Here is a 23,130-nt window from a genome sequence, read left to right as displayed (position 1 = left end):
AGAACACCCAAATAAAACATGGTTGAAGTTCCAGAATTCATCTACAGTGTACTTTAAAATGAGTCAGTCTTATTCTGAGTCAAAGTTAGACACAACTTGCTCTCAAAGAAGTACCTCAGACAGCTCAGGCAGCACGTTATTTGTTTTTATTGTTTTATTTTTATAATGTTTTGTTATTTTTATTTTATTTATTTTTATAATTTAAAATTTTTCCATCCAATATTTTCTAAAGCGTTCTCATACTAAGCTTTTGACCTTTTTACTATATTCTCTTCTCCTTTAAATCACAGAGGTGGGTTTCCATGGAGAAGTCTATGGTTGGAAGGAAGGAAGCATTTTCCCTTTTCCTTTTTTTTTTTTTGCCTTCCCCCCACCCCCACATTTGGGCTGAGCCCTAATATAATACAGAAAGGCAGTCGTGATAATTCAAGATATTCTTTCTCATGTTTTGTCTTGTTTCTTTTTGTGACTTCATGAATTCCCATAGTTTCCTGACATGGTGGGTCCAAGTGGCAGAAAGACACTGTAAAATTGTACCTTGAAAACAAGAGGAGGGAAAACATGACAGCAGAATAGAAAGAGAACTATCGTTCGCTTTAAGAAAGTCTGGCTCCTGAGCACTACTTCTGAATCTTTTATGGAGATGTAAATCCCAAAGCCAAGACATCTTAACTTGAGAAAGAATTGTCCTTGGAACTTATTTATCCTTTGAAAATTCCCTAATCACAAAAAATAAAGTAATGAAAAAGAAAAAGAAAAAATTTCCTCATCACTTCACAGGGAAACTTTTGACATTATGTTTGTTCAGGGAACCAGGATTCCCAATACCTGAGCAGTCCCTCAGCCCGCACTTCCATTGTGGTAGCTAAGGGTTAGGGATCTTCAAAATGTATCACAGGGCTTAGTACACGAAAGGGGACTTTGGTATTAGCCAAATTGTTAATTTTGGTATTAATACCAAAGCTCTTAAAGATTTGATGAGGACGAGGCAGCTCTGAGTATGGAAATGATTACAAGATACTATGCTATTTTAAATGTTGCTGAGCACAAAGACAGACAAAAAGTTCCCAGTACATGTTGGAAGTTAGCACAGTGTTGATTGCAAAACTTGCGAATGTTTATTAAAAGGAAAAAGAAACTTCACCTCGAATTCAATTATGTATGTTGATTCAGAAAATATTAATATTATATTACCATGGGAGAGAACAAGGTCCATTATCAGGCCGCACAAATGGTTCGACAATAGAAGTACATTTTTGCAATTGTATCTCCTGCATTGGAATAGGAAATTGGGAAAAGATTAGAATACAGGCATGCACTTAAAATGTATACCCTCCTGAGCCACGTCCCAGCACCCAACCCGGCGCTTCCCAAAGCTTCCCAAATCACCCAACCCGGCGATTCCCAAAGGAATCGGTTGGGGATCCACGTCGTGGTTGAGCGGGTCTGCGCAGGGGCGGACGTTCCGCGTTTCTCATCAGCTCGCAGGGGCCACCACGGTTGGTGCGAGGACCGCACTGATGGGGGCGCACCTGCCTCGGGCCGGGTCGCTAGGGGTGCAGACGGAACTCGGCTGGCACCCGTGTTGGGGCGCGGGGACCCTGCGCGGACGCCTGCGGGCGGCGCTGCACCCACGCCGAGGGCTGTGGGCGCGGCCACCGCGGCCGGAAGCAGGGGAGCTAGGAAGACGGTGTGAGAGCCCGCGCCCTTCCCCCAGTCGGCCTCTCCGTCCTCGCCTCTCCTTTCCCGCGCGGTTAATACAGCAGCAAAATGGAGGCGGGGCCCCCGCGCCCACCGTATCGGTGAGGAGGGACCCGGAGCAAAAGTGGAGGTGCCGGGGATTGAACCCGGGGCCTCGTGCATGCTAAGCACGCGCTCTACCACTGAGCTACACCCCCGCAGGAAAAGCGTTCTCCCGGGAGGCTATTCAAGGGCAGCGCAGGCGCCGGCGACCGGTTCCCGGAGGTTGCCTGGGCCGGGTCCGCGGCGCCTGATGCGGCGGCCCCGCAACCTCGCAGCCGGGACAGAGGCTCGCTCCGCGGAGAGACGAGCGAAGCGCGCTGCGGGCCAGAGCCCGTGGGAGCCCCGGATCCGCCCGCGAGGCCGTGGCGAACGCGTTCTCTCGGGCCTCCGCGCTCTCGTTTTCCCGCTCTCCCGGCTGCCAGAAGTCGTGCGCAGGGAGGCGACCGAAGAGGACAGGTGCAAAAGGCGGGGGGCGCGCAGACGCCGCCCCGGGGTCGGTCCTCCCGGGAGACCGCGCGGGCGGTGCACCTGTCGCCCTCCCCCGCCTCACCACCACCCCCCGCCCGGGCGGCAGGCGCCGCGCCCCTCCCTCCAGCCCCAGGAGCGCACCTGCGAGGCTGACGGTGCGGACGTGGCTCTTTGGGTAGAGACAGTGTGGTTCCCCAGCCTCTCCAATTAGAGGCTAGAAGGACGCTGGCAACAGTGAAAAAGCCACCGAAGTCTCGGCTCAAGACGTTAGAAGACGAACAGCGTGATAAACCAGAAGACTCGGAATAAACTAAAAGAAGGGAGCGCTGATAAAGACGAATGCAGAAAATAACGAGTTTTAAAAAGTGGAACTAATAAAGAAGCTAGATATTTGAAAAGGCAACAGAAGAGTCAAACTTCCAGCTAACCTAATTAAGAAAAGAGAAAATCAGGACCGCAGCCAAGTCCCCATCAAAACAAGAGGGCTTTTATTTATTTATTTTTATTTATTTTTTTTATTTTTTAATACATGAAATTTACTGTCAAATTGGTTTCCATACAACACCCAGTGCTCATCCCAAAAGGTGCCCTCCTCAAAAACAAGAGGGCTTTCAAAGTCGTGAGAAGCATCGTAGCACAGTTCAGCAAATGATTTAAAAACTTAGATGAAGTGGATTTTGTAAATATCATATCCAAGTTAATCCTTGTACAGACGGGAGGCCAGCAGGCTATTGCTCTAGAAAAACAGAGAAAGTAGTTGAACAGGCACGCCCCCAAAAGGGCACCAGGCAAAAATACTTTCACAAGCAAATTCTACCAAACTTAAATATCAGAAAGTCATGATGCTACTTAGATTATTCAAAGCATAGAAAAAGAAGAAAAACTTCCTATTCGGTGCATAAAGTGAGTATAATAATATTAACCACGTTTTTCAGTTTGCACCAAAAATTAAAACTATAAGCCTATTTCACATAATACAGGATGTCCAACTGGGGGCTATTCCAGAAATGCACAGAGCACTCATTATTAAGAAAGATATCGGCAAAGATTCCCTTCTCCACACAAGTCTATGCCGGGCCCCCTGCTCTCCTTTTCAACTAGGCTTTGGCTTTGGGTCTTTGATTTTCATCTCTGTGTTGTCCAGTTTCTGTAAGAGTCCTTAGTTGGGTTAGCTAGGTGTCCCCCATCCTCCGTATCTGATCACCTTCCATGTCTAATTGGGCCCCTTATCCTCCGCCATCCCCCAGGTGACATAGGGTCACTGTGGCCCACTTCTAGCAAGAATCCTGTTAGGGCCATTCAGCCACAATCCCTCCTTACCTCTGATGTTTCCTCTCGGGAACTTCCTAACCACTGATGAACCCCCACCCCACTCTTGGCTATAAATTCCCACTTGCCAAACACTGTATTTGGAATTGATAGTTCTATACTGAGGCCTCTTTCCCCCTATTACAATATTCCTGAATAAAGTCTGTTTTTCCTGCTATTATAGCTACTAATCAGCTCTGGCTTATCTTTAACAACATTAATACAGACCATCATGTTGATAGAGAAAAGGAGGGAAAAAACATACATGATTATCTCTATAGGTTCAGAAAAAGCATTTGACAAAAGACAACGTATGTTTAATATTTTACTGGAGGACTTAGTGTCCTCCAAAAGTTCGTGTCCATTTGGAACCTGAAAATGTGACCTTATTTAGAAATAGCGTCTTTGTAGATGCATTTAGTTAGGAGGAGATCATATTGAAATATGATGAGCCCTAAATCCGCTGACTCGTGTCCTTCTAGGAAGAGGAAAACATGTCAGAGACAGAGACACACAGAGAAAAGGAGGCCGTGCCACGGTGCAGGCAGAGATTGGAAGTGGAGGGGTACCGGGAGCTGCCGGAAAGGAAGATGAGGCAAAGAAGGAGACTCAGAGGGAGCATAACCCAGCTGACACCTGATTTTGTACTTCCAGCCCAGATAACTGTGAGAGAATAAATTCCTGTTGTTTTAAGCTACCAAGTTTGTGGTAATTTGTTACAGCAGCCCTAATAAACTAATACAAGTAGGGTGCCTGGGTGGCTCAGTTGGTTAAGTGTCTGACTTTGGCTCAGGTCATGATCTCACAGCACGTGGGTTCAAGTCCCGTGTCAGGCTCTGTACTGACAGCTCAGAGCCTGGAGCCTGTTTTGGATTCTGTGTCTCTGTCTCCCTATCAGCCCCTCCCCAACTCATGCTCTGGCTCTCTCTCTCTCTCTCAAAAATAAATAAACTTTAAGAAAAAAACTAATACAAATATACTAAAAGCACTCAGTAAAATAAGAATTGACAGACACTTCTCAGCATAATATTTCTTGTCCTACTTTTTGGTGTCACAATCCTCCTGTATTCTAAAGAGCCCCTCCCATTCTACTTTACTTTGATTCTCTTGGCTGTAGGGGACTCTGGAGTTATGAGAAATGAAGTCGTGATATGGAACAAGTAAGACTTTGATAATACGGAGGACAGAAATCCAGGGCCTGTTTCTCTGGGCGTTTACTGAAAATCAGGAATGAGAGTAGAGGGTTAAATAGTTTGATTGAGAAAGAGCAAATCGTTGATTCTATATAGTTTACTTGGTTCTGTGCAGCTGTTTTAACCAAAAAGTCAAAAAAAAAAAAATCATAGATGACAAGAGTTCTGTTGCCTTTCAATTTTCCTGTAAACCACTATGAGCAGATTCTGATTTAAATCCCAGCTGGTCCTCTAGGCTTGTGGCCTGAGGCATGGTTCAAAGGAGGCAAGGAACCGCCTTGCTGCACAAGGTTCAGTTGGTGGGGCAGAAGACTCTTGGTCTCGGGGTGGTGAGCTTGAGTCCCACGTTAGGGGAAAGCTAATTGTTGGTCTCCCGCTGGTGCATTTGCTGGTCTCCTCAGTTGTCCTCTGGGCTGCAGCCCCCGGGCTCCATGGCAAGGACAGTATACTTGGTGGCTGTCCCAGGGGAAAGCTTAGAACTACACACAGTTCAGAGGAGAGGGGGAAGGACGCACTGAGAGAAAAACCTTCCTCTGATTCACCAGTGTCTGTAAGCTACGAAAACGTGGATTGTATGAGCAAGAGTATACAAAAGTGGAAGTTCTGACATAGAATCCTATTAGGACCCATGCCAAGGGGGCTGTCGACGGTGCTGACGGCCAAAGCTTTTCGAGGCGAAAGGTCTAGTGAGGTCAGGCATGAGTGTATTTACAAGCTGGTGAAGGAGACTGAGGTGACCAGAATTATCTAATAGGAGTCTACTAAGGAGCCTCATTGATCTCTTTGTCAGACAGAGAAAGGGGGATATGTCCTGACTGCCGTGTGCTGATAGCCCCCCTGCACAACTGTGATTCATATCCTTAAAGATTCAAGGTGTACTTTGTGCTGGATGTGCTGTAACTTTTTCAAACTGGGTAAAAGAAGCTACCTACCCCTTTGCCCAACATCCACTCAGATGGCTGGACTAATGTTCTAACCTGCTAAAGGTTTAAGAGTTCACATCTATCCTGACAGTACATGTGACTTCAGACTGTGATTTTGAAATGCTATGATATGGAAACATATTTTTTTTTAAGTTGATGTATGGTTTGCACACACTGTTATGTTAGTTTCAGGTGCACAACAAATAATTCGACAACTCTGTACATTATGCTATGCTCACCACTATAGAAACACAGAGATTTTTAACTGTCTTGGGAAACTTAATTAAAAATTGGAAAATGTTAATGATTTATTAGAGGAAAATGCACATCTGAAAAAAAGCTCAATTATGAGTGTTGAAGCATATTGGGGAGTTAGACTTTTGAAGCTAGAGGAAATGCCCTAGAAAACTACTATCCAGGGGCCCCTGGGTGGCTCAGTCGGGTAAGCTTCCAACTTCGGCTCAGGTCATGATCTCACGGTTTGTGAGTTCAAGTCCCGCGTCAGGCTCTGTGCTGACAGCTCAGAGCTCAGAGCCTGGAGCCTGTTTCAGATTCTGTGTCTCCCTCTCTCTCTGACCCTCCCCGTTCATGCTCTCTTTCTCTCTGTCTCAAAAATAAATAAACGTTAAAAAAAAAGAAAAGAAAACTACTATCCACATTGTAAAAACGGTTTCTTGATGTGATTTTGAGAATCCAGAAGGACATAATCAAAAACCACAATCTACCATTAAAGAAAGCTACTGCCGTCTGAGAACTCTCATGCACAGCAAAGGACTCTGATGTTCCCAAGATGGCCATTTGGTGGTGCCCACGCCATTCTCCAGAACATGGATGTGCTCAATACCTGAAAGTGCTCACAAGGTCAAGGACAGATTCCTCCAAGCTCTTCACTTTATTTTTAGAAAAGTACACCCAAGAAGCTCCTTGGGTGGCCGAATCTTTTCTATGTCTATTTATCATAAGCTCCTTCCCCAAACAACAACAATGCTAAAGCTCTGATGAATCTTAAGATTCTCCCATTAAAACGTACATTTCATTGTCCTCATTCTCCAACCTAAGAAAGCAGTACAAATGAAATTCATGTTTTTTTAAAATCAACATTTTCAGAAGAGCTTTCTTTACCCTAAAATTCTACCTATTAAAGGATAAACTGAGGCATATGAAAAATTTTTAGTTTATTTGAGCAAAAATCAACTCGGATCTGCTAGGGGCAAGCTTGTGGTGGTTAGAGATGCCCCTCTGACAGCAGGTATAAACACAGAGCAGAAGACAAGAAAGGAAGTCATTCGACTGGCTAGAGCTTAAAGCCTCGTTGGCTGTTTGTGATTTGTTGTCCTTATTGTTTCTATTTCTGAACCTTCGAGAATATACAGGCTTAGTTTTAATCTGCTTAAGCAGGCATTAGAGCCCCCTCGTCTACTGGCCTCTCTGTTTAATTGATTTAACAGTCCTAAGGTAATACAACAAAATCCTCACAAACCTATACTGTGTAACATCGCTGGAGAACTCTATAAAGTTTAGATTATTTCTTCCCTGACAAATTCTATCCTATTACCAATGGAGTTCAGGACATGCTACTCCAACATATGGCACTTCGGCATATTACATATTTTAAGCTGAAGGGATCTGAGAAAACAGCAAAAGGTCACTCTGGCCTCCCTCTATTGCCCTTCTTCCCTGAAACAGGTCATAAAAGGTGACCTGTGAGAGATGCCCGCCCTGTGACTGAAAGAAGCATCCTTATTTCCAGAGACAAAGGGACGCCCCTGAAAAACAACCTTGCTAAGTTTCCCCCAATTTGCCAGATTACCTCAGCCTCCTTAACCTATCACATCCCTCCACGGGTGACCACTGTGTACCCAACCCAACCCAAACATACTCACATCTGTTTCCTTCGGTCATCCTTTCCCTAGGAAGGCTCTCGTGTCACGGTGTCATGTAAAACTTATGTTAAGTAAATTTGTATGTTTTTCTCCTGTTAATCTGCCTTTGTCTTTTTAATGTTCAGACCCAGCCAGGGACCCTGAGAGGGTTGAGGAAATCTTTTGCGACCCCTACATAACCTTCTAATTTTGCAGGTATTATCACAATCTAATGTTAAGCACACGGTTCTGTGGTTCAGGTACAAGTTGTATTTTCAAAAGAGACACTACAGGACACACACATACATGAGTCAGGAAACTGGTTAATTTGGAAAAGATAGCCTGTAACGTTAACCTTAGACCTACATTGGAAAAGTCTGATTAAACACAAATATCCCCTTAAACTCTGGGGCATCCACTCGGTTTCATGTTTAACAATGGGCAAGAGATGATTATGTCCTGGGGCCCCTCCTGGCCATGTCTCTTCCTGTGGGTATTGGGTCCACACTCTATGTATGGGGGCTCCCAGAATTCTCTATCAAAACAGCCCAGACCCTCCCCTCTTCCAGGGCCTGAACAGACGTCACCCACCCACCCCCCTTTCGGAGGCCATCCTTCTGAGGGCAGACCGTGCCATTAGCATGCATGCTTCTAGGCCTAGGAGGTGGCCCTGGACTGGCTCTTTGCCAAGTGGAGTGTTTGAAGCTTGGAAGTGTGTGCTGAGGTGTTCACACGTTGAATGTACAAAAGCCCTTCAAAATGTGGGATGGAACCGGGGGTGCTAAGAAAGGGGATGGGGCTGTCTCTTTATTTTCTGATTCCCCTCTTAACTCATCTATCAGTATTAGCCAAGCAGGTGCTTCTTCAAGTCAGTCAGATAAGAAGGATAGAGTTTATTTAACACAAAGAATTTCTGTCTAGATGATAAGTTTACGTGATACTTGAGAAGTTTCTTCAAAGTCAGGAACGACTTTAAAGGTGTAACAGCAGAGAGAGGGGATGGGAGGAGAGGGCGGAAGGAGGAAGGAGGACTGTGACTGGGGGCGGGGGTGCTGGGAATGCCCAATTTCGTCCGCCCCCTCCCCCCCGCCGCCCCAGCAGCTCGGAGAAGGAGGGCATCGAAGGACAGGGTCCAGTGCGCTGCGCCTCCGTGCGTCTTGCTCTCCGACGGTACCGCGAGGTGAAGCCGCTGCAGGTGCGCCTGGTCGTCGCTGCTGCGGTAGTTCTCGGGTGCAGAACCCGCCAGCAGGTGGCTGCGGGCTCGGCTACGCCCAGTCCCGGAGCAGAGATGCGCGCGCACCGCAAGCAGAGTGGGGTCGGGTGGTTCTCGTTGTTTTTCATGTGAGTTCGGAGGACTGCAAGAAAACAAAGAGACGAGAGAGGCGCAGACACGTTTTAATAAATAGCGAGGCGGCCGGAGGGCTGTTGGAGCAAAACCTGCGTCTTTAAAAGTGGAGGTGCCGGGGATTGAACCCGGGGCCTCGTGCATGCTAAGCACGCGCTCTACCACTGAGCTACACCCCCTCGCACACACAGAGGCCCGGAAATATGCCTATGAATGTTCGCTGCGGGTTTCCGTGGCGGCTCACAACCCTTCGCGGTTCCGAGGCGGGTGCGCGGGCCCAGTACCAGACTGCCCCGAGGACGCGCTGGGAGAAGGAGAACCCGGGCCGCACGGCGGTCACGTGTGGGACCTCACTGCGCGCCCAGGCGGAGGTCTGGGAGGAGCTGTGTGTCCGGAGAGGCGGCCGAGGGCCGAGGGGGAGGAGCAATGAGGGGACCAGGACCCCCAGGACCCGAGGGGCCCGGAGATGCGCGAGGGATGCCGGCAGAGCGGGCGGAGCGCAGCGCCGGGTCGGGCCCGAGCCGCACAGACTGCGAGGAGCGCGGGGCCGGCGCGTCCAGGGGGCTCGGTCTGCAAACCCGGCTCCCTGAATCGGCCCTTGGACCGGCCGTGTGCACGCTCCCGCCGTGTGGGTCCTGGTGCGCCGCCCCGCGGGTGGATTCTTTCCCGCTGGGGACACTCGAGGCACTGCCGACTCGGGGGGCTCTTGACCTTCCCGGTCACGAGCTGCACGAAGGGTTTGGACGGGGGCCCCTATCGCGAAGAGCGCTGCCACTCTTGGTAAGAAAGACGTCTCTGCACAGCCGGGCGAACGTGTTCGCCGAGCGTGCCTGTCCCTACGTTTGGTGAATTTGCTTCCCCTCCAAATCCCCTAAGTCTGCGCTTCCGGAGAACGGCTCCTCCCCCGCCCCCCCCCCCCCCCCCCCCGCGCACTTGCTTGCTCGGTCACCACACGTGGGCGTCTTTCCCGAGCGAGGCAGGGAAGCCAACCGTGTGTCTGCGCTGCCGCGATGTGGGTCCTGGGGTGGGGGTGCACCTGCCTCGGCCCGGGCCGCTGGGGCAGCGGGGAATACCGACCCCGGGAGCTCGCGTGGCTTCAGCGTGTTGAGCTGGGGACCTGGGGCAGAGGATGAGGAGAGACAAATGTAGATAAATGCGTATGCTTTACAGGGCTCTCAGGAAACAAAACAAAACAAAACAAAACACGAAGTTTCTGAATGTAAGCATCTAAGCATATTTTATTGCAGGAGCCGAGATTCAGGTTCTATCCGTGGACATGCAAATTATCTTTCTCCTCCAAGCGTAAAGGTATCGAAATCGGGCTTGGCCCTGGAGACTCTACATTTATGGCTGGCCCGGGGTACTCGCACCTGCCGGCTAACAACAAATCCGAACAGCAGAACTGGGGGGACGAGGGAGAGCCACGGTTGCCGTTCAACCCTGCTCTGTCCTGCTGTACAGAAGGAGGTTGTCTGGTGGTTGTTCGGCGGAGCAGTGTTCAAGGCCTAAACCGGCAGAGGCGAGGGATGGGAAGGATGGGACCTTTTGACAAGGAGAGTGAATGGACAGGAATTAGAGTCTTGGTGGGCTTGAGAAGGTAGCGTGCCCTTAGAAACACACACACATAGCTTGACTGATGTGGGCGTCTTTGTCTTCCTCCAAGCTAGTTAGCTGGGAGCAATAGGATTTCTGCTGTTAAAGGTAGAGGAAGCTTTTATAGCATAAAGCTTATGCTATATGTTTTTAGTTGTCGTAAGTGGGACGGGATTCAGAAGATGGAGTTTGATTTTGGACAATTTTTAGACACATATGGGACAGCCTTGGGTAAATGTCTGATGAAAACTACAATCCGTGTATCTGGAAGTCTGCAGACAGCGCAAATCTAGAGAGTTTGATTTTTGCGTCTGCAGAAGACTGGCCCGTGAGAAATAGACGTGATTTGTGATTTGTCCCTCTTCCAGGGCCGAATCTCAACCAGTCCTACAGGTTCTTTCTCCATACCCTCTCCTGATAAGCAGGCAGACTTGAAAGCCATGTGTGGAAGATGGTAAACCCACACACCAAAAGGATCTGGGTCCCTGACTGCAGGGACACCCTGTGCTGGTCAGGAACCCCCGGTCTCTGCTGTGTGTGAGCAGCAAACACATTTCCTTTCTGCCTAAGTCATTACATATTTGGGATGTTGTTTGGTCTTACAGCAGTTGGCATTCTCTTAACTAATTCGCCTTTAATCTGTAAATTCATGGTGCCCGTTTCTAGGAACATATTTTTAAAATATTTCTTTGATAATTTTCTCCCTTTTGTTCTTCCTTCTTCTTTTCTTCTTTTTTCTCATTCCCTTTCTTCTCTTGTTTAGAATTCCTATTAGTTGGCTGTTGAACTACCTGGAATCATCTCTGAATTTCTTCACTTTCCATTTCTGTGTCTTTTTGTTTGCTGTAAGAGAAATTTCCTCAGCTTGAGAGAGCCAACCCCACGTAGAAGTTGCTCATGGAAAGGTCCTTGCAAAGGCTGGAAGGAGGAAACTAGGCTGCAGTGATTACCCATACCTGTGCCTCCATTACTCCAGCTCCATGTTAAGGGAAGAGAGAAGGGAATTCTTACAAATCCCTGTCCAGATAATTAGGTATTTTTCGTTCTTTTTAAAAATTTATTTATTTATTTTTTAAATTTACATCCAAGTTAGTTAGCGTGTAGTGCAATTCTGATTTCAGGAGTAGAACCCAGTGATTCATCCCCTACATGTAATACCCAGTGCTCATCCCAACAAGTGTCCTCCTTAATGCCCCTTGCCCATTTAGCCCATCCCCCCACAGGTATTTTTATTCCTGATTTTATTTATTTGGACTCTTTTTCTGCATCCCTACAAGTGTCAGCAAATACTGAAGGTACTGAGGGGATTCAGGTCATCCTGGCATTCTTCCAAGTAACTTCTCTATTATTTCCTTCTTACATAAACACTTGTTGAAATAGCTTTCCAGGCCCATGTTGGAGCCACTCCTGCTGGTGGGGGGCTGGGGGGAAGGCACATCTGTAAACGTCTGCAAAACATAGGTAACTTCCGTGTTCCTGTGAATGATCTGCTTGACCAGAACCGCAGAGTATCCAGTCTGCCACTCCCCAGCGCCCAGTCAACTGGGCCTTCTCTCTCCAGACAAGGTCCATGCGGCCCCAGCCAATCAGAAATGTTTTGTTTTCTCTTCCTTGTTCTTTATTCTTTATGCTATAAAAGCTTCCTCTACCTTTAACCCCATTTTGCAGTTCTCTGAAAGGAGACTGTCCACTTCATGAAGCACTGAAGTTTGTTTGTATCACCTAACTCGTCTTCTTTAATCATTTTTTAAACACCAGAAAAGCCAGGATGAGCCATGATCTCGAAGCAGCAAGAGTTGGGGGTCTTGGCTGACAGGCTCCTGGGAGCTTCTGGTACCTCAGCCCTAACTCACCAAGGACTTCCCTCTCTTCCCATGCTGCGTGGGAGAGTGGGAAGGGCAGTTCATTGTGAAAAAGCTTCAAGGACTTCCCAATGTGAACAACAATTCAACAAATAAGTCTGCTTGGCCTTGCTAACAATCAGTTGTGAGGCTGAAAACATCCTTTTCCAAATTATATCTTACAAAATAATCCAGCCATGTTAGAGGAAAGGCTGAGTTATCTACTTCCACCTATAGAAAATAATATGACACAATTGTTGTTATATGAAAGGTAATAAAAATAATGCAGCGAAGCAGTGTAGGAGAAACATATTATAGAGGTATATCAGTAAGCTAACTCTGTGATTGTGGAATCCATCAGTTTTTTAAAGTTTGTAATCTGTTTCTATTTATGTTCTTATTCTAAATAAATAGTTACTTTCACCGTTGACTTTGTATTCGTCGTTTTGAATACAAATATTTTTTCTTAAAGGTGATCCCTGATATTATATATAAGCTTTAGGTCTCATGACACATGGATCTGCCCCTGCCAATGAATTTTAAAAATCACACCTGTTTACCTAAAACATTGTGATGTTGAAGCAAAATGTTATGATTGATATAGATACATAAGGAATTGAGACATCGGATGCTGTGATGACCACATGGCTAAGGTGTTGGGCTCGGACCCGGCTGGGGCTCCCCTCTACAAGCTCCAGTCCTGCTCACAACACCTTTGCCTTCTAACCTAGCCTGCTGTTAAGACTTATTTGTGGCCGAGATACACTAATTGTTAGACTGTGTTAGAGAAGACAGTATTAGTACGATTAGGACCACACCGCTTCCTGGTGCCCAGTATTGCTTAGCAAGATAAGGTCCTGAGGCCAATTTGAATGTCAGCATCCTGACCTCAGTTGTGACTGTCTTTTCCTGCTAGAGATGGACTTTCTCAAAGCTGAGGTAGTCCAACATGAAACAATTTCTTATTGGACAAATTCTGTAACCCAGAAAGAAAATAAGTTTGAAATTACGTGTTTTCAGGGAAACTGAGCTGATCCTAAATATCCCCAGCTCATTCTGGCAGGAGCCTCAGACAGCTCCAGATCCTGCACAAAACCCCAAACATATTCAGGACATACTAACAGTTTTCAGAAATCCTTGAGGAGCTGGTGAAGGAAAAGCAGTGTGGTCACCTAAAACGAGGGCAGGCTTTGGAACAATGTTATGCACACTTCTAATACCGTTTAAGCTTTTTTGCAGTGTACTAAAAAAAATGTAAGAAAAAAAAATGTAAGGTTTTCAATTCATTTACGGTAGCTCGGGTAACCCTTACTCCAAAACTTTCCAAAGCTGAATGAAAAGGAAATCAAAGACCAATCTCATTCATGTGTATTGTTGCAAAAATTATGAATAAAATACAGGCATGTTAACACAAACACCATGTTGACCCAAACAAATTATTTTTCCAGGAACACAAGAATGATTTATCATCGGGGGAAAAAAAAAACAATTACTAAGATGAATTAATAGCTTGAAGGAGAAAAAAACGACATGATCTCAATAGGTAACAAAAGGAATTTGGAAAAATTCAAAATCCACATTAGTGCAGCTACTCTGGAAAGCCGTATGGACGTTCCTCAAAATATGAAAAATAGAACTACCCTGTGATCCAGCAATTCCGCTTCTGGGTATGTGTCCAAGAAAGCACAAACACTAATAGAAAAGATATCTGCGCCCCCTATGTTTACTGCAGCAATATTTACAATAATACAAGATATGGAAAAAACCTATGTGTCCATCAATGGATGAATGGATAAAGAAAATGTGATACACACACACACACACACACACACACACACACAGAACGCAGTATTGCTCAGCCATAAAGAGAGAATAAAATCCTGCCATTTGTGACAACATGGATGGACCTCGAGGGCATTATGCTAAGTAGAGTAAGTCAGACACAGTGACACAAAGATCTCATTTACATGTAGAATCTAAAACAAAACAAAACAAATGAAAAACCTCATACATGCAGAGAACAGATCAGTAGTTGCCAGAATGGGAGCCAAATGGGTGAAGGGAGAGAAAGATATAAACTTCCAGTTATAAGATCAGTAAGTCCTGGCATGTGATGTGCAGCACAGTGACTAAAAAGGAAAAAAAAAAAATCAGAAATCTAAAGCTATCCCAGGTAGGTTGGAGAAGATTGCTTCCATGCTTCTACTGTATCCTAAAACTAAACAGGAAATGTTTTCTTAATGGAAACAAGATCATCCATATGCATCCAAGGCCAACATCATATTTAAGGAAAACTGTGGTCGGTCTAGTCTAACCAAGTACAAGAATAATGGAAGGAAGAAGGAAATAAAAAATGCAAAATTGGGGAAGGGATGATGTATGTAATGACGTCTAGATAAAAATCCAGACGAATCCCCTGAAGAGTTTAGACTTCTGAAATGTAATGTTATCTCCTCTGGACGGTGACCACCTGTTTCCAAAGAGTGCTACCTAATTGTCATGCAAAACTTATTTCCAGCTGGGATCTGCAGTCCACCTTCAAATTTGTAAATTTGTTTGCCAGGGGTGGTAAGATTCCTTCTGTCTGTATTCTCACTCTTTGACCTAAAGATTTTTACTAGAATCATGAATTCTAGCACGTCCTTGGTCTTAGAATATTGTGTCAGATGGTTTCGTCTCTGCCATTTGGGCCATAACAGAACTGGCAGGGCTGTAGTCTGTCCCCAACCTGCCCCCTCCCATCACCCCTTCAGAGTAAAGCTCTGACTTGAAACCAGGTTTCTGTTTTGGTGGAAAGCAGCGTTCCCCCGCCTACCTAAGGATTGATGGGTACGTCATGGTCAAAAAAAGCCGGAAATTTGTGCAGCCATGTGACTTATCAAATTGGGATCAGACAGAAAGAAAGATACTATAGATGTAAATACTATTATGTAGGAATGTTTTCCCTTTTTTTTTCTCTTTTCGTTCTTCCTTTTCCCCCTCTGTAGAGTGTAAACACTAAGACCCTGCAAATACGTTGATTTCTAATTATGGATGGGGGATGGGAAATTTGTTAATGAGGCAAAAGAGGGGAAAGGAAGAGAGACAGAAGTTAGGGTCCAGTAGATTTAGAGAGAACGTGTGAAGATTTTTTTTCAGGGAGGTTTGTGGCAAATGGGCCCAACTATTACTTCGGTGTATGAAAACAAAGGATGCATTCATTCTTTTCGGTCTATGCGGCCTTCCCCAGGGCTCGGCCAGCTTTCCCTGATCATGACTAGCCCACTCGGAAGCCCATCAACACAAAGATCACCTTACTTGTGGCGCAAAGCGTCCATACGATGTTCTTAGTAACTGAAGCAGTTCAGTTGGCAGAGCACTGGACTGGTTTGGAGTTCTGTGGTTAGATCTTGAGAGTCACGGAAATTATTTTCTTGTGGCCCTGCTCCCAGAGTAACTGACTGAGGGTCCCCAGCCCTTGCAGAAATACATATTTTAGAGTGACAATGCTTGGTGAACAGGAACTATAACTCTTTCACACCATGGGGTTCAGGGCCTTACCCCAAAATGAGGCATCCTGGCATGTTGGGTATCTTCAGCTGAAGGAGTTTGAGAAAATGGCAGAAGCAGGAAGGTCACTCTGACCCCCACCCTCCAAACAGGTAAAGACCCCATCAAGTGAGAGGCGCCTTCTCTGTGCTGAGAGGAGCGCCCTCACCTGAGGAGACAGAGGGACTCAGGAAGGAGCCGAACAAGCGGGCCTGGCTGAGTTTCCCCAACTTGCCACAGTGGCCTCCTGCCTTCTGCCTGTCCTACTCCCACCCCACCTCGCCCCCTTTTCGTCGAACCCGGCATAGAAACACTCAGGTTTCGCGGTTTCTTCCTCTCCCTGTGAAGGCTCCCGGGTGACCCCAAACTGACACGAAAGACATGTGTGTCCCTCCTGTCCACCTACTGGTCCGTTCCGTGTCCAGACTGAGGCCCGAAGGGGGTCACGTTTTCGTCCCCTCACCCCCTTCCTGAAATGAACGGGGTGTGGTGTCTGAGTTTCTACAGCGCTGTGTCCTAGTGACAGCGAGGGGCCCGAGCCCCCTCGGGCCATCCGCCCCCCACCCCAACTCCGCCCCGCCGCGCACCTGCCGCGGGTCGCGTCCCCAGGTCCGGCCCCCACAGTGGGCGCGCCGAAGATGGTGACTGAAGGCCTGGGCGACCAGGGGCACCGCGCCCACCTGCAGGGGAGACGCGGCGGAGAAACCGGAGACCCGGGAGACGCCGGCGGGAGACCCTCCCCCCCCCCTTCCCTCCCGGTGACCGCGAGCTTCCTCCCGAGCCCTGACCGTGGATGAGGCCGCAGACGGAGCGGGGACATCGCGCGTCCAGGACCAGCCACACGCGCAAGTCCCCGAGGCCCGCTCCTTTCTCCGGAGCGCGCGGAAACCCAGCGGCCGGCTTCCTGGGGGCCCCCAGGCCGCGCCCCCGGCGGGTCCCGGCAGGTGACGGCCGCACCCGTCTGCGCCATCAAGCCGCCCGCATCCCCGCGGTCCCCGCGGTCCCCGCGGTCAGGTGTGCGCCCTGCGGTCGTACGCTCCCCCCCCCACCCCCCCGGGCAGCATCCTCAGAGCTCGCGGCCGCAAGGACCCCTCCCCACCACGCCACTTACTCTTTGTGTCGAACGTGGCGGGGGCGACCTGTCAGCTGGCCGCGTGGCCTAATGGATAAGGCGTCTGATTCCGGATCAGAAGATTGAGGGTTCGAGTCCCTTCGTGGTCGCTGTTTTCCTCCGCGGGTGATGCTTCAAGCCCGGCGGGCAGACTTTTCCTCCTCATTTAACCGGCGGGTGTCCGCGGGGTGACAGGGGCAGTGTCCTCTGGAGTGACAGTTGCAGATGTTTCCTGGGTGACAGGTGCCTCAGAAAGAACCGGGCGGAGGTAGCAGGTGCGTCCTCGGAGCTTTCTTTCCAGTAGACCCGACACGTGGCATCAGGTAAACAGAAACTACTTGCAAGCCCTGGGAAGGGATGAGCGTCAGGCTGAGATCGAGAGTAGGGACGGGGCTTCCTCAGGCGGGATGTGCCTGGAGGGACCTGGTCTTCCCCAAGCTGACATCACCGAACATTTTTGTTGGGGGAGGAGGAGGGGTTCACTAAAATATCAATGAAAAGGGGTAAGGTTGAGTTGCATTTCTGGGAACAAGATCTCTGACTAGGGTTCCCTATGACCGTGGCTCGAAACATGGTTTGAAATCGGGGTTCTCCAGATTGTCATTAGCTGCCAGGCACATAACTCCACCATCTCCCAAACAATGATCTCGGAGAGAAGCCACCAAAGGCTTTTATCCCAGACCCAACTGTCCTCCAGATCAACTCCTGTTAGTGTAGCCGACATGGCTTCAGTTTCAACAGGTGAACAAATGCCGTAAATGGGTCTGAACAGCCCGGAGTTTCCTCAAAACACTTAAAAACAGAAGCATTAAAAATATGATCCAGCAATTCCAGTCCTGGGTGTATATCCAGGAGAAGTGAACGCAGGGTGTCAAAGAGATGTTTGCACTATTCACAACAGCCAGGAGGTGAAAGAAACCCAAGTGTCCTTGGAAGGATAAATGAATAAACAAAATGTGGTACTTACAGTGGAGTATCACCTAGTCTTAGGAAGGGAATCCTGTCACAGGCTAGGCATACATCAACCTTGAGGATGCTTTGTTAAGCGAAATAAGCTAGTCACCAAAAAAGACAAATGTGGTGTCATTCCACTTACATAAAGTATTTAAAATAGTCAAATTCAGGGGACACCTGGGTGGCTCAGTCGATTGAGCGTCTGACTCTTGATTTTGGCTCAGGTCATGAGATCGGTGAGTTTGAGCCCCAGGTTGGGCTCAGCGATGACAGCATGGAGCCTGCTTGGGATTCTCGCTCTCTGCCTCTTTATTTGTCTGCCCCTCCTATGCTCTCTCTGTCTCTCTCAAAATAAATAAATAAACGTAAAAAAATAAATAAGATAGTCAAATTCATAGAAACAGAAAATAGAGGGGCGCCTGGGTGGCTCAGTCGGTTAAGTGTCCGACTTCAGCTCAGGTCATGATCTCATAGTCCGTGAGTTCGAGCCCCGCGTCAGGCTCTGTGCTGACAGCTCGGAGCCTGGAGCCTGCTTCAGATTCTGTGTCTCCCCCTCTCTCTGACTCTCCCCCATTCATGTTCTGTCTCTCTCTGTCTCAAAAATAAACAAACATTAAAAAAAAAAAAAGAAACAGAAAATAGAATGGCAGTTACCATCCTGTGGGGGAAAGAGGAGTTGTTTAATGGTTTTAGAGTTTCAATTTTGCAAGATAAAAAGAGTTCCGGTGATCTGTTCCACAACAATATGGGTATACGTAACTCTACTGAACAGCAGTAACGGTTAAGATGGTAAATTTTATGGGCTTTAAATTCACAATTGAAAAAATAATGGGTGCCTGGGTGGCTCAGTAGGTTAAGTGTGGGACTTTGGCTCACGGTTCACGAGTTTGAGCACTGCGTTGGGCTATGTGCTGAGAGCTCAGAGCCCGGGGCCTGCTTTGGATTTTGTGTCTCCCTCTCTCTCTGCTCCTCCCCACTCGCATTCTCTCTCTCAAAAATAAATAAACATTAAAATATATACATACGTAAATATTCATCCTAAAAAAATCATTTGGCCATAAACCTAGAGGTTTGATCCTGGACTCTCAGTTCTTTTTTTTTTTTTTTTAATGTTTATTTTTGAGAGAGAGGCGGGGTGGGGGGTGAAGCACAAGCGGGGAGGGGCAGAGCAGGGGAGGCGCAAACCGTGAGATCGTGACCTGAGCCGAAGTCGGACGCTCAACCGACTGAGCCACCTAGGTGCCCCTAGACTCTCAGTTCTTTTTTAATTAACATTTTTATTTTAATTGCAGCATAGTTAACATGTAGTGTTACATTAGTTTCAGGTCTACAGCTTAGTGATTCAACAATTCTATATATTACTCAGTGCTCATCATAAGTGTACTCTTTATCACCATCACCCATGTCCCCTCTGGTAACCATCAGTTTGTTCTCTATATTAAGAGTCTGTTTCTTGGTTTCTCTCTCTCTCTCCCTCTTTTTTGCCTTTGTTCATTTGTTTTATTTCTTAAATTCCACATATGAGTAAAATCATATGCTATTTTTCACTTAGTGTAATACATTGTAGCTCCATCCAGGTCCTTGCAAATGGCAAGATTTCATTGTTTTTGATGGCTGAGTAATATTCCATTGTACATACATATGACATATCCTCTATCCATTCATCTATCGGCAGACACTTGGGCTGCTTCCATACTTTGGCTATAATAATGCTGCAACAAATATAGGGGTGCAAATATCCCTTTGATTTAGGGGTTTTGTATTTTTTTGGTAGATACCCAGTAGTGTGATTACTGGATCCTAGGGTAGTTCTATTTCTAACTTTTTGAGGAACCTCCATACAGTTTTCCAGAGTGGCTGCACCAGCTTTCATTCCCACCAACAATGCAAAAGAGATCCTGTTTCTCCACATGCTCACCAACATCTGTTGTTGCCTGAGTTGTTAATGTTAGCCATTCTGATAGGTATAAGGTGGTATTTCATTGTGGCTTTGATTTGTATTTCCCTGATGATGAGTGGTGTTGAGCATCTTTTCATGTGTCTGTTAGCCATCTGGATGTCTCTGGAGAAGTGTCTGTTCATGTCTTCTGCCCATTTCTTACTTGGATTATTTGGTTTTTAGTCTGGATTCTCAATCCCGTTCCATTGGTCTGTATGTCTGTCCTTATGCCAGTACCACATACTGGCATGTATTGGTTGCCTTAGTCTTTACTGAACCTTGAAATCAGGAAGTGTGAGTCCTCCACCTTTGTTCTTCTTTTTCAAGATTGCTTCAGCAATTCACGTTGAAATTTAATGTGAATTTGAGGAATAGCTTTTTCTTTTCTGTAAAAAAAAAAAAGCTGTTGGAATTTTGATAGAGATTATATTGAAATATATATTGTTGGGTAGTATTAACATCTTAACAATATTGTCTTCCTATTTAGGAACACAGGACATCCTCTTTGGATCCTAATTTCAGGAATGTTTTATAGAATTCAATGTGCATATCTTTCACCTCCTTGGTTGAATTCATTCCCAGGTATTTTATTCTTTAATGCTATTATAACTGGGATTGCTTTCTTAGTTTTCTTTATGGAATCCTGTTCAATGCTAGTGTACAGAAACAGAACTGATTTTTGTGTGTTGATCTTGTACTCTTCAACTTTTCTGAGTTCACTTATTACCTCCTGTTGATTCTTTGTGATCATGTCACCTGTGAATAGAGGCAGTATTATTTTTTCCTTTCCAATTTGGGCACCTTAGATTGATTTTTCTTGTCTAATTGCTCTGGCTAGAACATTCAGTACAATGTTGGATAGCATAGTGTTGAGGAAGGCATCCTTGTCTCATCCCTGATCTTAGGGAGAACGCTTTTTCGGTCTTTCAACATTGAGGATGATGTTCACAGTGGGTTTTTTATAGATGCTCTTTATCATATTGAGGAAGAGCATACTGTTTGAAGTGGTGAACCAATCTCTTTCTCATCTCATGTTCCATGAAAGGGGGATGTCCATAATAAAATTGGGTGAAATGGAGTTAAAATAGGAGTACTGTCCCATTTCAATAAATTCCACATCAAATTTATTTAAAAAATTGAATGATCCCAGCACAAAGGACTTAGCTGAATTCTCTACTAAAGAAGCCTGGCCTAGGGGCACCTGGGTGGCTCAGTCGTTTCAGCATCCCAATTCTTGATTTCGGCTCAGGTCATGATCTCTCAGCTCATGAGTTCAAGCCCCATGTCAGGCTCTGCGCTGATGGTGTGGAGCCTGCTTGGGATTATATCTCTCTCCCTCGCTCTCTGCCTGTCCCTGGTTTGCACTCCCACCCTCAAAATAAATAAACTAGAAGGAAGGGAGGAAGGGAAGAAGGGAGGAAGGGAAGGAAGGAAAGAAGGAAGGAAGGAAGGAAGGAAGGAAGAAAGGAAGGAAGGAAGGAAGGAAGAAACAAAGAAACTAAGAAAGAAAGCACGAAAAAGAGAAAGAGACAGAAAGAAATCTGGCCTAATGACCCAGAGAGAGATCAAGTTTGGACGCTTGTACTGTGGTTTTCCCAGGAGTCTTCCACTGCCTGAGCTCACCTACTTTGTTTACGCTCACTCAACAACCACGTGGCTTTGCCCAAGTCCACTGGATTAATTTACAGGCAAGTTGCTCTGTGTAAAGACCCAAGGAAATATAGAGAACTGATCTGGGGTTGAATGCTGGGAACACTGATGGCCCCCAGAGAGAATGACTACTATTTCTTTCAAAATCCATGGTTGTCCTAAAGCCCTGTCCACCCCAGTTCATAGTTTTTCTAAATTTTCATTCTGCCAAGAGGTCTATTCTTCTAAAGGATAAAGAGGGGCCCCTTGCTGGTTCAGTGGGAAAGTGTGTGACTCTTGATCTTGGGATTGTGGGTTTAAGTGCCATGCTGGGTGCCAGAGGCTACTAAGTAGGTAGGTAGGTAGGTGGGTAGGTAGATACATACATACATACATACATAAAGAGAATGAGGAAGGGGCGAGACAGAAGAAAGCTGAAAGGCTCTATCAGCAGAGGACACTGGTTTTTCAATATAAACACCAAAAATGCATGTGATGATGTTTTCATGCATCTGTAAGGAAAGGAGAAAAAAGCAGACCATGCGACAAGTTTCCACAAAATTAGATATACTTAGTTTAAGGGTTTTTATTCTTGGTCATGTGCTTTCCAGTTCTGATATTTAAAATGCTTTTTCTTTTGCTTTGATACTTTAGATGTTCATGATTATAATAAAAACAGGTGTACTTCCGACCAACAGCTTTATATTTAACTAAAACATATCAAATCCTATTCAAAATAACTGGTTGCAAAGTAGTCTCAGATCACACAGAACAAAAAGCATTCACAACAAAGGTCACTTGGGGTAAAAACTAAGGGCCCAGCCTTCTGCCCTTTTGGGGATTTTCATCATATAAGATGACTTCAAGTACTGTCCAATATTTGTCTTTCCAATGTCCACACGGAGTATTGTAAATAAAATATTACACGTAACTGCATTTTGCTACTTAGACAACACTGAGTCTACCCTGAGTGAACTAGACTGAGCTTTGCTGTGGGAGGGGAAGTTTTATTTGTAATAAGTTTGTACTGAATGAAATTATAGTTAAGCTGGAAGGGTCATATTTCAGACAAGCAGGTTAGAATAAATTTCCAAAGATTTAGAACAGGTGCCTAAGAGGACGACAGCTCAGTGTGCCAACGAGCTGGGGACAATGACGTACGGGAGCTGAGAGGAATCGACATTGAAATTGGAGCTAAACAGGGATCTTGTGACCCCCCCCCCTGCCGGGGTGGGGGGTGCGGGGAGGAGACAGATCCAAGCACCAGGAGAGAGTAAACCTCAGGACCAGTTAGACGCAGGAAATGTGAACGTGTATCGGTACCATTTTCTGGGTCATATGCTCAGCGCTGAGAATTTGCAGATGAATGAAAGACATGATTCCTTCTTCAAGGACGTTAACCTACAGAGGAACAGAGCCCAGGGAACTTATGACGGTAACATCCACAGGGTGCTATGGGGGACACCGGAGGGTGCAGAAGGGGCTTGCGGGTCAGGGTGTGTGTGAGAGACTGACAGCGGCATCTTGCACCCTCGTGCACAGACACGCACAACAGGCGGGGAGTGCAGGAGGGCTATTTCTGCAGCGGTCTCCCGGAGGACTTGCACACGGTCCCCACACGCCAGCAGGCAGAGCAAGGAGACTCACCCTCCCCCATTTGTCCGTGTCCACATGCTTCTCCGTCCCCAGGCCA

General features: G+C 46.5%; 3 non-coding genes across 3 annotated transcripts; 1 reads left to right on the top strand and 2 right to left on the bottom strand.

Moving 5' to 3' along the window:
- Window positions 1-1,826: 1,826 nt before the first annotated feature.
- TRNAA-AGC lies at window positions 1,827-1,898 on the bottom strand. Its single transcript has one exon. It is a non-coding gene; the product is annotated as a tRNA-Ala (tRNA).
- Window positions 1,899-8,949: 7,051 nt separating this feature from the next.
- On the bottom strand, window positions 8,950-9,021 carry TRNAA-AGC. Its single transcript has one exon. It is a non-coding gene; the product is annotated as a tRNA-Ala (tRNA).
- A 7,931-nt stretch (window positions 9,022-16,952) lies between these two features.
- TRNAR-CCG lies at window positions 16,953-17,025 on the top strand. The gene has a single exon. It is a non-coding gene; the product is annotated as a tRNA-Arg (tRNA).
- The last annotated feature ends 6,105 nt before the right edge of the window (window positions 17,026-23,130 follow it).

The sequence above is a fragment of the Panthera leo genome, chromosome B2 (genome assembly GCF_018350215.1).
Source record: "Panthera leo isolate Ple1 chromosome B2, P.leo_Ple1_pat1.1, whole genome shotgun sequence".
NCBI classification, from domain to species: Eukaryota; Metazoa; Chordata; class Mammalia; order Carnivora; family Felidae; genus Panthera; species Panthera leo.
This window is presented reverse-complemented; position numbering and strand designations above follow the sequence as displayed.